General features: G+C 47.3%; 1 long non-coding RNA gene across 1 annotated transcript; it reads right to left on the reverse strand.

The window, feature by feature from the left end:
* Positions 1–2,121: 2,121 nt before the first annotated feature.
* LOC142360832 (uncharacterized) lies at positions 2,122–14,119 on the reverse strand. The gene is made up of 3 exons (XR_012763404.1): positions 13,985–14,119; positions 6,647–7,342; positions 2,122–5,107 (listed from the first exon to the last, which is right to left on the reverse strand). It is a non-coding gene; the product is annotated as an uncharacterized LOC142360832 (long non-coding RNA).
* Between the last annotated feature and the right edge of the window lie 1,230 nt (positions 14,120–15,349).

The raw sequence follows: 15,349 nt of genomic DNA on the forward strand, positions 1-15,349 counted from the left end.
CACTGCGAGGAGACCTTGAACTGGAATGTACGTACAGGCGATCTGTGAATCTGTCTCGCATTTTGTGCCAGTCAGGTCCTCTGTGTGGACATATTTGATTTACAACTGACTAATAGCAAAGAAATTGATATAAATCAGTTCTAAAGCAATTTAAGTGTGCACAAAGTAGCACATCTTCTTAATTAAAATCCTATTAACTAGTGCAGTTTTTGTGTTTACACAAAATATATTGCAAAGTTCTTCAGATAGCACATCTTGAGCTCTAACAGCAAAAATGGCCATGGCGTTGAATCCCCCAGCAACACCCAGAAGTACGAATGCCATGCCCAGAAAAAAGATCCTGACAGTTGTGTCCACCATGGACTTATGGTAGGAGAATTTCCCATGTGTTACTCCCATGTGCCTCACATAATTTGAGCATCCTTGCTTTCTGAGTTTGTAAGGATGCAGCGGAAGGCTTGCAGATGCTAAAGGAGGGCATGAGGAGCTCAGAGGTTCTCTCTCAACGCAGTGGAGACACTCCTGCACATGCCCACTTTGTCTTGCATCAGCTTGCAGGAAAGAGGCTAAAAATCACAGCAGGCCTGACTGAAACACTCAGTACCTCGGTTATTATTTTAGTGCTATGACAAAATCCTTGTTCAAAAAATCTGGGAATGGAGAATGGCTCCTGCTGCGGCAGGAAAGATGGAACTCGGTCAGGCAGCCGCTGCTGGAGGAGCAACCTCTTCCCACAGGGCTCCTGGCTCCGCCTGATCCCAAACCAATTTTGCTGGGCCCCCGGTGCAGGGCATCACATCCGCATCATCCCCACCTGTGGGGACCTGCCATCCAGCCAAGGTCAACCCACCACCCACCCCACGAGGAGCCAGGCTGCAGCCCACCCAAAGCAGTAGCTCCGCTTCAGAGGGTGCGCCGGTGCCTCTGTCCCGCCGCCACCTGCTCCCGGGATGCTGCTCCCAGCACTGCAACGCTGCATGCAGCTGAAATATTTGCCACCTGCATTTTTAACCGGATTTTTCCCAGACAGGTAGACGCATATACACACACAGAGGTGATAATGCTAAATAACCAGCGTACAGGTCATTGATTAACCTCACCTTTCACACATACATGTGGAACTCGCAGCTTTTACAGTAACAAGAGGAGCTGATAGCGAGTGTTACATCCTACGAGAGGCACCTGCTCTGACTGCAGTAACAGGGCTGCCATCATCAGTACTTACTGCGCGTGTTCTTTTGGGAATGATCCTCCACCTAAAGTGAAGGGATCGCCTCCAACGCCTAGACTCCAATGGCAGGTCATTGGCTTGGGACTGCAAGTGGCTCAGTCATGGAGTGGGGAGGCATTTGTAGGCTTTTATCCATCCAGGGCTCCTTTACTACAGCAAGGTATATTTTTGCTAAGTGAAGATAGTAAGGCAGGAGATCTTGATTGGAATCAAGGACTTGTTTAAGTGCAAAAGAGAAACAAGGTCAAGATAACTGATCTTCTGAGATAATTAATCTTCTACAGTCACGTCCAGCCAAGTCACTCTCAGACCAGCCAGCCCTGGGGAACGGGTGGAGGGAGGCCCTCGTACCTGAGCAGAGGCACAGGCACAGTCCTGCTGCTCGCAGGCAGCCGAGGGGAAGAGCCACCCTGGGAGAGTGTGCATGGCCCAGGCAGGGGAGAAACAGGCACACGAGGTTTAAAATAGTCTAGTCCCAAGACCTCAGCACCAGACTGGGAGCTCTGACCTCACGCCTCTGCTCTGCCTTTGGGTAGCTCAGCTGCAGGTAGAGAGAGCAGGGGTGGGAGAACTTCTCCAACACGCGGGAAGAAATTGGGATCAGCTCACTGAAGACCGGGAGGCTGTCACATGGCAGGAACAACGCAGATGCAGTAAATACAGCCATGCTCAGGCTTCGCTGTAGGGCCCAATACTCAGGGCACTTGAAAATGTTGTGCTGCGTTGCTAGGGTCTCACCTCTGCATCCCAATGGAGAGCTAGACAAAGCCCGATAAGAGCAGTGTTTCAGTAGGAGCTTTCCTTATTTAGTTAAGTATTATTTTCCAAAATACATGATGAAACTTGAGGCACCATTTTCCTTGGAAAATCGGATTACTGCTACCCTTATTCTTCTGGAGTGCTGCTCTGTCCATGTGAAAGGTGAAACGGAGTTTCTAGGAGATACTTAGTCACAGCTTAAACAGACCTTGCTTTTTCAGTTGAGTTTAATGGCTCACAAAAAGTTACTCCTCCCTTAATGAGCCCCTGGGGATCCAGTTGTGTATTTTTTCAAGATCTATGATGCTCATATGTATCTATCTGGCATCCTCCCAAATCTTTTCAAAGATAAAATGTGAGATGAACATCTGGTTCACACTATTACAATCTTTATTAAACACTAATTTCTTCTCCAGAAAAGCACCATCTGCCACAGCTCCAGCCCTTGTTTTTTAACATGGATTTTTCTTCAGAAGTACACAATGAAATAAATCTTCACCAGTTGCAGTCCCCAGAATTTCCTGAGATGAAAAAACACAGTGACAGTAGTAGGCTCCAAGAGTTGATTTGCTTCGAAAATGCTACCTTATTATTTGACTTGGTAAGAAACCATATTATTAAGGACACTAGCTCCACATTATGAAGAGTTCACTTAAGCATTTTGATAAATCCATTGCTGAAGGGTTTGATACTTTTTCAGCAGCTTAAAGCACTGCGTCTTCTACCCTTGATAGTCAAGGTGCGGATTTTGCAAAATTTCCCTTGCTTCTGACAAAATTTTTGGAAAAGAGACAGCATGTTAGAGATATGTAGAAAGTTCGCTTTTTCACATCAGTTCAGCCTCTGTCTTTGTAACCCCTGTTCTTAAGCCTAGTAGCACCCAAAAGCCGGGAGAGAAAAACCTCTCACCTCCTTCAGAGGCAACAGGTTTCCCTGCATTTCCTATGGTCGGGACATAGTCCCAAGTCACTCAACTTTTACATGACATTTGGAGATTCACCTCACTGCTCGGGAGCTTGAGTGTATAAAATGAGTACCTGAAAGGATTATAGTCTTCTGGGCTCTTAGGCCCTTATTCTTGCCTGTTACTAAAGCAAATCTAAATAAATGCTACTAAGAGGCTAAATTCGATTTTCTGCCTTGTGGTGCTCCAGTATCACATCAATAAGAAGCTGTGTGCACATCGCTCTGTGGCCAAGGAGCTCCATAAAACTGATGCCTTCAAAAGGCTTTGTAAAGTGCCAAGTCCTTAATGTCGCAGCGCTGGGCGACGGCGGTGCACAACTCCAACCCCCGCAGTCAGCCCTGCCTAGAGAAGAAAAGGCTGAATGAGCACTTTTAGCCTGATTTCAACCCCCCTCAGGTACTGGCAGCTGAAGAGTTTTGTGCAGAATGAGTCGCTGTCAGGATCAGTGTTGGGTTTAGGCTACAGGAAAGGAGGGAGACCAAGATGGACTAGGTCCCTCCACCTGTAGCTGGCTGAGGATCCGACTTGACATGCAATGGCCAGGCAGGTCTCTACAGGGAGTCCTTCTCCACCATAGGCTACTACGGGTCCTTTCTGTCTAAAGAGACTCCCAAACCTTGAGTTTATACCTGCTGAATGGTTGGTGTCAATGGCAGGAGAGCGGACAGGTGAACTCCACTAACTCCACACGGTGATGCTTTCCTCCACAACAAAGTCCAAGAGCAGCTTCCTACATGCCCAGCTCAGCTCTCTACAATAGCAACATGCAGCTGCACTCATCTTCATAAATTCTTGCTGTAAAATGCATTTTACTGCCCCTGTAGCTGTGGTTTTGATGCCCAGGCATTGTTTGGTCCATGGTGCAGCAGAATATGCAAACAGTCAAGGTGATTTCCAGCCTGCTTGTCTGGGGTGCCCTCCCTGCCTTTGTACCTCTCACAATAGTTTGCTGGGGTTTATGGTCGCAGCAGCAACAAAAAGGAATAAACAGAAGTAACCCCACCATGATACAACTCGCTGGTGAATTTGTTGAAGGGTATTCTACATACTATAGTTCAAAAATTACATATTTCAAGTCTGGACCTGCTCTTTGAAGAGTATTAGAAAGATGTACTGAATAGTGACAACTCACATTCAAGGAGGATGCCTTTTTAAAGTATGCCTTTTAAATCTGAAACTGAACCCAAATGTGCTGCTGACAAGAGTGCTTGAAGAAAAACCCTTGGGAGGTATAAATGGTGTAGGGATTTTCATCAGAGTTATGACCTAGTGGGTGGAGGTTTGCATTTGTATCAGCTTCACAATAAATTTCCCAAAAGTGAGCGATAAACAGATAGAAACTGAGATTAGAGAGAGTGGGTGAGCATCACTGGGAGTCAGAAGCGCCTGCTTGCAGCATGGTGGACAGACATGAGGAAGGTTTAAGTGATGGGATGCTGACTTAAGGGAAACCGGAGGGTTGCCTGCAGACGTTCGTGGAATCTGTACACCTGAGGGGAGAGAAAGGTTCAGCCTCCCATGGAAATGGATGCCAGCAAAGAGGATTCAAAGCACACCCGGATAGCACATGGCCACAGGGAAAAATGACCTTTTTTTAGTGATTTCTAGATTTCAGTGGTGTTCCAGCTCAGGTAGTCCTCACTTTCCCTCTAGTCCCAAAACCAGACCCTGAGTGTCTTCAAGAGGGCAGCTGAACCACCGCATCCCTCCTATTGGACATTGCCCTTCCCTTTGTGCTGCCCCTCCAGACACCACGCAGGCGCAGAGCATTCCCAGAAGCCCTCTTATTTATCCCAGCTGGAAACGTGGCCAAAACCACAGTGGGCATAGTGATGGGTACCTTCTCCAGCTGTACCCATTGCATAAAAATCCTTCTGTTGCATCCTGATCAAACTGCCGGGGACCTCTGGCAGCTGCAGGAGAAAGGGCTGGCCTGTGTCAGTATATCTGCTGCTAAAGCTGAAGTGTGGGCAAGTGGGAAAATTTGCTCCAAGATCACTGTTCTTGAGGGAGGCACTCGCAGAGCAGCCCAGGGCTGGCGGGCTGCTGCTCTGACCATCACGCAGCTGGGTCCTTCGGAGGAAGGGAGGTCAGAGGTGGAGGTCACCTCTGTGTAGCCCTCCAGGTCAAAGATCAATCCTGTGGTATTCCTTAAATAAAAAAGAAGAGAGAATGTGTAACCCCAGCAATGTTGCCAAAATTCCTTCCAACCGTTAAACAAGCTGAAATAGGCGTCCAGAGCCATCGGAGCTGCTGCGCCTGAAATGTGGTTCTATGGTTGCTACCAGCTGATGAATTCTACCTCAGTTTTACACACCCCAAGTGTGAAAAATGCAATAAAATCCAAATTCCTCAGGACTTATTTCGCAGCAATTTTAATTTTAAACGGCTCCTGCACACAGGCAGGGCAGGTACAGAAGATGAACTCCAGGCACAGGGCATGCAGTCACATAAACAAGACTTCCAACGAGCAGGGTTTGTCCAGAACTGATACCTATTGCCAAGCATATGCACAGACTGATGAAACCCAAAGTGACAAACTCTAAACGTGTGCACTGAGTCGGTTGTGTGAGCCGCTTCCATGCACTGAGCCAGGAGATTACAGGAACTTGCTGCGCTGGATATTTCCAGCGGGGTACAAGGAGTTTCATCCCACTGCCCGAGGGCGGTTTGATGACTCCCTACAGCGTGTTGCAATCCTCAATCAAAACGCTTCACTGCGTTCAGTACGCTGCATGGGAACATCTGGCAATTTACAGCAGAATGTCTTGTAGCATTTAATGCCCGAGTATCTCTTTCCTACAACCTATTTTCATTTTACTGAATAGAGACCCAATTTCCTGAATATTTAAACAGTCTTGCTAACATAATCAAATTAGCATGATTACTCGGCAGCAATTTCAAAAAGCCCTAAAAGCGCTGTTCCGACTTTGCAGTGAATTCCTATTACATGTAGAAGATTTTGTAAACACTTTAAATAAAATGCTTTTAATTCAATCAGAAGAGTAAACAGTGTTTGTTTTTAGCTATTCAACTTACTTGAGCCACAAGCATTTTTCCAAGTGAGTGGCTATGGGGGTTTGTAATGCAAACACTGAGAATATAAAATCACACTTGTTCAAACAGGATTAGAGAGTTTATTCTAGCAGAGTTTCCAAGAATTTGAAAGAGAAAATAGCAAAATTTTTTTTATTGAGTTAGGGAGGTGGAAAATACGTGATGCCTGGTCAGTGATTGTACTTGCTAGGATCCCAGCGGTACCATGCATCCCACACTCCCGCTGGGCAGCGGGGTAGGGATGCCATTTATTCTTCTGTCTCTCAGCCCTCTGTGGCTCACTCTCATTCTGCTTTTGCTCAGCAATAACTTTCACGGTATTTTATTAACACGAACTGGAAGCCAACAAAGGACTAAAGCCTGTTTCTGGCATGCATACAGCACTTGATGAAAATCTAACTACTCCATGCTGGTTCATGTATGCTTTTTGCAGGCCATGTGTATGACACGATGATCAGAAAGGGAGAAGTTTCCTTGCCCTGAGGTGTGGGTTAGAGCCACATGGAAGGCAAAGTGGCTCAGCCCTTCCTTGGACAACAGCTGTCACTCGCACAGCCGTGCCACTGAACCTCTCTCTGCATCCCTCCTCCCTCACCATCCCTCCCCATCCCACCTGCAAATGTCTCCGGTACCTTTTGCCAGCATTTCCCGGAAAAACTTCCTTCCCAGTGCTGGAAACATCCAAAAGCACGGGGTGAGCATCGTCATCCCTCTGCTTTCAGCTGCGTTGAAGCACATGGCTAGCAGTCCTCTATCCCTCAGGCCTGCTGCCCAAAGGAGGGGCACATCGAGGAGGTATCAGAGCTTCGTAGGAGATAACTACAAAAGCCTTGCCACCGCAGACTTGCCTAGAAGTGTTTCCTAGGTACCAGATTCTGATTTTTCCATGATAATAAAGTGGTTGTTGCTGAGGGTTGTGTATACTTCTTCCTGGACGGTGGCGAGCAGGTCGGTTTGTGAGCCTCCTCCAATTTCTTCACATGTATTTGTTATTCATAACCGGTCACTGAATTGCTTGGACAGATGATTTACAGATTACGGGTTGTGCACAAACTTTTTTTTGTTTCAGCCGCTCCCTGTCGAGGACTGGCTTTGTGCGACTGGCAATTTAAGCGACACAGTGTCATTTCTGATCCTGGATTAGATGGCTGAAGCATTTTAAAGAGAAGAGGCGAGAATGGCAGACAGAAAACAATGCCTTTCTGCTGCGAAGACACATTTCTTCTACAGTTCACCAAACTTCAGTGGGATTTCTGTAGGCACTGACAGTGGTCCAAACACTATGAAAACGTCAGTAAGATAATTCCACCATTCATAGCAAACTGAACCTAGGGTATTAAAAAATATATATCAAAAATGTAGATTTCTTTCACCAACTAGCCTTGTATGTGTGCATATACGTGTGCACATGTGTGCAGGGGCACATGCGGAGACACAAATTTTAAAAGAAAACATTAACCTTCTGCAAATAATGTATGCACAAGTAGTTTCTAGGCTTTTACTGTGAAAATATATAATTTTTCAACCCTTCCACAATGTTTGAAGAAATGTTTAATGTCACCCATTAAAGTAAAAAAATCTCTTTATGCTGCCTTGATTTAGTGCTTTTAGCAGCCCAAAATACTTGTCAGAACAAGGCAGAGTGCTGATTTTTTATTTCTCATTGATTTCCTCAAAGTTGGTGTTCAAAATCAAATAACATTCAGACACTGCGATGGTACCTAATTATTTGTGCTTTAATTCAAGACGTTGGGGTGCTCTGGAGAGCCTGGATAATGAGTGAAAATTTATGTTGTCGTTTAAAATTATTACCGTCAACAGAATCCCCGATGTAACATAAAACCAGCCATCCACAGAGATACTTCCAAAAAAGGGTGATATTGATCGCAGGTATTCTGGGGGCAGGGCAGCAATGCACTGTGCCCCCTCGCTGCTCCATGACTACCAAGCCTTGTACAGCCCACTGGCTATTATCCACTACTGTTGTTTCTCATGGGCACCAGTGATACAGCCAGGAGCAGCCTGAGTATCAAGAAGGATTACAGAGTCCTGGGAGTGGCGGTGAGGGACTCTGGAGCACGGGTAGTTTTTTCATCAACCCTCCCAGTCAAAGGGAAGGGGTTTGAAAGGGACCGGTGCCACAGCCAGGGATTTAGTTACTTGGACCATGGAACTTGCTTTGAGTAAACTGGTCTACTGGGGGCTGATGGGGTCCATCTGTCAGGGAAAGGGAAAAGCATCTTCAGTCAGAGGCTTGCCAAGCTGGTGAGGAGGGCTATAAACTAAAGATCATAGAATCATAGACTCATAGGTTGTAAAAGAACTCTAAGATCATCAAGTCCAACCATCCACCCAACACCACCATGCCTGCTAAACTATATCCCAAAGTGCCACATCTACACGTTTTTTGAACACCTCCAGGGATGGTGACTCTACCACCTCCCTGGGCAGCCTGTTCCAATGTCTGACCACTCTTTCAGGAAGGAAGTTTTTCCTAATATCTACTCTAAACCTCCCCTGACACAACTTGAGGCCATTGCCTCTTGTCCTATCGTTAATTAGTTGGGAGAAGAGACTAATACCTGCCTCACTACAACCTCCTTTCAGGCAGTTGTAGAGAGCAATAAGATCCTCCCTCAGCCTCCTCTTCTCCAGACTAAACGGCCAATTCCCTCAGCTGCTCCTCATAAGACTTGTTCTCTAGACCCCTCACCAGCCTTGTTGCCCTTCCCCCGGGGAAGGGGAACCTCAATCCATCCCACTGCTAGCAGTTTGATGCCGGACCCAGTAGTAGATGCGCAGAGCCTGGACAAGGGTCACAGGTCTGCAGGAGAACACCTAAAGGGAAGCACAAAGGAACTCCAGACAGTAAGTCAGCTTCATTGGGAGCCCAACTGAAAGGACTCTATGCAAACGCACACAGCATAGGGAATAAACAAGAGGAGTTGGAGACATAAACACACCTGCAGGGCTATGATCTCACTGGCATCAAAGAGACATGGTGGGATGGCTCCTATGACTGGAGTGTTGGAATGGAAGGATACAGGCTTTACTAACGCTACTGAGGGAAATGGGAATAACGAAGAGCATAGTCAGGACCCTAAATTTTAGGAGGGCAAATTTCCAGCTTTTCGAGGAGATGGTAGTCAGAAGGACTCCCTGGGAAACGGTCCTCAGGGACAGGGGAACAGAACAGAGCTGGCAGGTCTTTAAGGATGTATTCCACAGAGCGCAAGAGCTCTCGATCCCCAAGTGTAAGAAGTCGGGCAGAGAAGGGAAGAGACCGGCATGGCTGAGGCAAGAGATGCTGGTCAAACTAAGGAAGAAGAGGGAACTGCACAGGCAGTGGAAGCAGGGACTGGCTTCCTGGGAAGAGTATAGGGAAGCTGCCCGGTTGTGTAGGGATGGGGTCAGGAAGGCCAAGGCACAGCTGGAGCTGAACTTGGCAAGGGATGCAAAAAATAACAAGAAGGGCTTCTACAGGTAAGTCAGCCGGAAAAAGATGGTCAAAGAAAGCGTACCCCCGCTCACGAGTGAGACCGGCAAACTGGCAACAGCAGATGAGGAGAAAGCTGAGGTACTCAACAACTTTTTTGCCTCAGTCTTCACTGGCAACCTCTCTCCTCACCCCTCCCAAGTCGATGAATGGCATGAAGGAGACCAGGAGGGTAAAATCCCTCCAGCTGTAAGTGAAGACCAGGTTCGGGACCTCCTGAAGAACCTAAACGTACAGAAGTCCATGGGACCTGATGAGATGCATCCCAGAGTCCTGAGGGAACTGGCTGATATAGTTGCCAAGCCACTCTCCATGATATTTTAAAAGTCATGGCAGTCAGGGGAAGTCCCCAGTGACTGGAAAAAGGGAAACATTGTGCCCCTTTTCAAAAAGGGTAGAAAGGAGGACCCTGGGAACTACCGACCTGTGAGCCTCACCTCTGTGCCTGGGAAGATCATGGAACAGATCCTCCTAGAAGATATGCTAAGGCACATGGAGGCCAGGGACGTGATTCGAGACAGCCAGCATGGCTTCACCAAGGGCAAGTCCTGCCTCACCAACCTAGTGGCTTTCTATGATGGTGTAACAACAAGGGTGGACAAGGGAAAATCAATGGACGTCATCTATCTGGATTTTTGTAAAGCCTTTGACACGGTCCCCCACAACATCCTTCTCTCTGAATTGGAGAGCCATGGATTTGATGGATGGACCGTTCGGTGGATAAGGAATTGGTTGGATGGTCGCAGCCAAAGGGTAGTGGTCAACGGCTCAATGTCCGGATGGAGACCAGTGATGAGTGGAGTCCCACAGGGGTCCGTACTGGGACCAGTGCTGTTCAATATATTTATCAATGACATGGACAGCGACATCGAGTGTACCCTCAGCAAGTCTGCAGATGACACCAAGCTGAGTGGTACGGTTGAGACACCAGCAGGACGGGATGCCATCCAGAGGGACCTGGACAAGCTGGAGAGGTGGGCCTGTGTGAACCTCATGAGGTTCAACAAGGCCAAGTGCAAGGTCCTACACCTGGGTCGGGGTAATCCCCGGTACCAATACAGGCTGGGGGATGAAAGGATCGAGAGCAGCTCTGCTGAGAGGGACTTGGGGGTACTGATAGACGAAAGGCTGGACATGAACTGGCAATGTGCGCTGGCAGCCCAGAGGGCCAACCGTGTCCTGGGCTGCATCAAGAGGAGCATGGCCAGCAGGTCGAGAGAGGTGATTCTGCCCCTCTACTCTGCTCTGTTGAGACCTCACCTGGAGTCCTGCATCCAGCTCTGGAGCCCTCAGCACAGGAGAGACATGGAGCTGTTCGAGCAGGTCCAGAGCAGGGCCACAAAAATGATGTGAGGGATGGAGCACCTCTCCTGTGAGGAAAGGCTGAGAGAGTTGGGACTGTTCAGCCTGCAGAAGGCTGCGGAGAGACCTTAGAGCAGCCTTCCAGTACCTGAAGAGGCCTACAAGGAAGCTGGAGAGGGACTTTTTACAAGGGCAAGGAGTGATAGGACAAGGGGTAATGGCTTCAAGCTGAAAGATGATAGATTTATATTAGATAGAAGCAAGAAAATCTTTACTATGAGGGTGTTGAGGCACTGGAGCAGGTTGCCCAGGGAAGCTGTGGCTGCCCCCTCCCTGGAAGTATTCAAGTCCAGGCTGGAAGGGGCTTTGAGCAACCTGGTCTGGTGGAAGGTGTCCCTGCCCTAAGACTAGATGATCTATAAGGTCTCTTCCAACCCAAACCAGTCTATGATTGTATGATTCTATCTTCCCACCAAGGGCTGGGCAGCACCAGTGCCCAGCAGGATTTCAAGGCTGTGGAAAAGCAAAGCTTGGCAGTGAGTCCTCCCTGCAAGTCCTCCCTGCACCAGCACATTTCAGGGCTAACAAAAAGCGAAGGTTTGGATGTGTTTTCTTTTCAGAGTTCCATTTTCTCTCATTGATGATCTAATGATCACATTCATTTGTCCAAACTAGGAAGGATGTGTTTAAAATAGGGAAAGTGAATGCCTCCACTGGAAAATTTAGATTTTGAAGAGTTATCAAATATTTTTGTCACATGGGTGGGAGGATTTCCCCATACGGCTTGCAAGATGATATTGCAGAAGGACTACATATAAGGGTAATATTAAGCAATTGTTGTATTTTTAGCAACATTTTAAGCAATTGAGCAGCTGGAAGTGAGTAGAGAGAATCACTCCCATGTGATTCACGCTGTAGGATCTGCTTTGTAGGCCAGAGTTTGGGATGCTCTCTGCTACCAGTAGCTATTTCTGCAACAGGCTCTAGTGTGACACCATGAATCATTCGGCACCAGCGTGTAATGCTTTCTCATCAGTCCATATCATTCTCACAACTTCCTTAGAAACCCAAATGTAATGGCAAAGATTTCACAATAGGCTCTTCAGACACAAGACTGTGTCTGATCCTAGAAGATATCCTTGTCCATAAATCTAATGGCAAGGAATTCCTTAATGACAGCTATTTCTCAGCTGGCTGCGTGGCTCAGTTAACAGCCCAAAATCCTCAACAGAACAAGGCAGAGTGCAGGGAGGACCCAAGAAAGGCCATGGCCCTAAACAGCGATGATGGACTGAGTTAAACAGTGTCAGCTCTCCTGCTGGAAGTCCTTTTGCAGTTTTTCAATCCCTCTTGCTAGGCTATTTTTCTTTCAGTAAGTACAAGCTAAATTAACAAACAAATTACTGAGCATTTTGGACAAAGATTTCAAAACTTGGTAACCAACTGATATAGTCAGTTATTTACAAAACATCGAAGCAATGAGATTCTTGCTGCATTTGTTGAGAAATGGAGGGCTAGGATATTTATGGCATTTAGTTTTGTCTTACCAAAACTATGAGTACTTGATGCCACTTGCGGACAGCCCTGCCCCACAGACTCTGTCCTCACCACGCGGGACTGCAAGCAAGGGCTGCAAATGGGGCCGTGAGCCAAATTCAGCTCTTCTCCCGTTAGACCCATCCCCTGGCTGCATCCAGGTCCTGACTCTGCTCCTTCCCACGCATCCGCCCTGCCAAGCCTCAAGCCAGAAACCCTCGCATAGCAGCAGGGGTCTTGGCATGACTCTGGGTGCTGTGGTGGAGAGCACCAGGTGGTGGGCAGGGGGGAACCCTCTTTGATGGCCACGTGCTTTGCCCATGCAGCAGGATGAAGCCTGCACATGTCCCCCATCATGGCAGAGCAGCTACCATAAGGTAAATTGATGTACTGACAGATAAGGAGGACAGGAGGGGAAGGATCTGTTGGGCTCAAGCAAGTGTGTTGGCTGCCCATGCACAAGGTCCAGCCTGCTACCGTGACATGGTGAATTACCACTTCGCGTCCTTTTTTTAATGTGCAAATACTACACTGCTTGCATTCAGGTATTGCTCATGTATTTTTTTTTTGGTGAAAGCCTTGGTAGGGTAGGGATTGTACTGTGCCGAAAGCACATAAAATAAATGAAACTCTCCTCTCCGCAGCTGGATGCTACAGCCTACCTGGTGCCTACCGCTGGGGCCTCCAGCCAAGCTCGGCAATTCACTGACACAATAGATCAGTTGTGGACACTGGCAGCTATTTAGGCACAGCATGGAAACTTCTAATTGCTGCCTTTTATCATTTTATCTCATCACCTTGACATCACTGAGGCAGCATTTTATTGGTAAGCTTTGGAAGATGATAAATAACACCGCGTAGAAAAGCAGTGTGAGTTAAGCACTGATAATGTGAGTGGGCTGAGATTTCAAATACCTCTGCAGACGGTAGATAGAGGCAGGAGATGGGCACTGGGATGTTTGCTTTTTTTTTTTTTTTTTTTTGTTTAAACTGCTGCAGGTTGTGTAGTTCATTTGCAATTAAAATGCCAAAGACCAAACAACCCCAGGAACACAGTCATTTTCGACTGCAGCAGTGAAAGACAAGAATGTTGAAATTTCAGTGAATGTTATTCACAGCCTCTTACTTATCAAAAGAACCATGCTATTTAAAGGTAACTAATGGATAAAATATGAATAAAGATTAAACTACTAAGGCTCAAAAGGATTATTTAGAGCACTTCCATTATGCAGAGTCCTGACATTAATATTTAGACACTCATGAACACTTACATAACTGCAGCTTATTTTTAATGGTCTTCTATCTTGCTTTGTTAACAGGCTGACAAAACGTAATTTAGGACTATAAGCGTGAGCCCCACATGGAGAAGAAAAGCCTATGATTCACATCATGCTCTGGCTTTTAAGTCTTAGGAGATGGTGGCGATTGTATGGCAGAATGCAGCTTGCAGGGCAATATCCATTTACATGCCATTTGAGACCCTCAGGCTACACGAAGCACTGCAGAGTGCATCATAAAAAAAAAAAAAGGAAGAAAAGAAGCTGGCTTAGTTACAATTGAACTGACACGATGACAAATTAATTCATAAGGTAAGGGGAAGAAAAGAAGCCCTGGTTCTGTCAGCACGGCCGCGTACCTGCTAATTCGGGCATGTCTCCAACTTCACTTTGCGTCGTTGATTCATCACTCCAGATATTCTGCCCTTCCCTCAGTATAAAACCACAGGAAGAGGTCAAAGCATCAGATCGGCGTTTCCCAGGAAAACAGAAAGTCAAGCAGAGCCAGCATTAAAAAAAACAACTGGTTTTGTGTATACTTAGGAAATCAAGGTTATTAGTTAACATTTGTTTTCTCCTTGTCCAGCCTGAAGTTAATAATTATTAAGCTTGTTTTGAGAAAGGCAGGGCTAGGGCTTGACCCATGTTAAGTGCACATGTCACCAGTAATTAACCAGGACTGCAGCTGACGTGCTCCCTGGGGACTCCTTGTGGGTGACAAGCCCCGGAGGTGCAGCTGCAGCACCTGAGCGACAGATCCGCCTCTCATTTGCATTGCTGCAGCTATTTTCTGCATGGAGACACCTGTTACTGTCGTTAGCGGTTCCCTGAGGGAGACCCTCACCACCCTGTGTGTGCCTGGGCTCTGAAGTATGCAGGCAAAGTGTTTCTCCTGCTGCCTGCGCTCAGGTGCAAGGAGCTGGATGCACAGGGCTGAAGACACCTGCGAAGAGAGGAGCCTCGGCCACCCTGGGGAGAGGGCTGCTGCTGCTGCTGGTCCTGGGGCCCGTCCGGAGGGTGGCTTGAGGGATGTGCCACCTCCCGCTAATTAGTCCCCTCCAGAGCCAGTGGCCTCTGACAAGCTGAGTGGGGGTCCCATCTCTTTGGTTCAGATGGTTTGGCCTGTTTGTCTCAAATTTCATGGCCACATGCTTTGGCCTTGAATTTATATGCATAAAAATATGTGTTTATATTCCCAGTCTAGCAAAGGTTGGCTCTGTTCGGGGATTATCATCGAGAGAGTGAATATAAAAGTAAGATGAAGACAGCAGAGATGACCGCACTTTATGCACCATCAGCATATCTGCCACTGGGGTCAGGGTCTGTTGCTGCACCATGTTTCCAACCTCCTTCTCAACTAAACTGCCAGTGGAGACTCATAGTGGCATGTAGGTCTGGCTCTTGGATACTGTCTCTGGGGGAGACCTCAGACATTGCTCTTCTCCTCCTCCTGGAGCTCCTCAGGGAACACAAAAAGGCTCTGGTTCACTACCAGCCTCTCCTTAGCCAAGCCCCAGAGCTTGGGCTTCTGGGACAGCCACTGCTGTACAAACCACCACCAGTGGCTGGCACCTTCTACTTCTTGTCCCATTTCACAGGTATTCTCAGAGAGGCAGTTTACTTTATGTTGGCTTTGCAATAACTGCTTTAGTCAACACCTTCACTGACTGTGGTTGGTTCCAAGGAGGTCCCAGGCATGATTACAAGCCCTCCCAGTCCTGCCT

This window comes from Opisthocomus hoazin, chromosome 3 (genome assembly GCF_030867145.1).
Source record: "Opisthocomus hoazin isolate bOpiHoa1 chromosome 3, bOpiHoa1.hap1, whole genome shotgun sequence".
NCBI lineage: Eukaryota > Metazoa > Chordata > Aves > Opisthocomiformes > Opisthocomidae > Opisthocomus > Opisthocomus hoazin.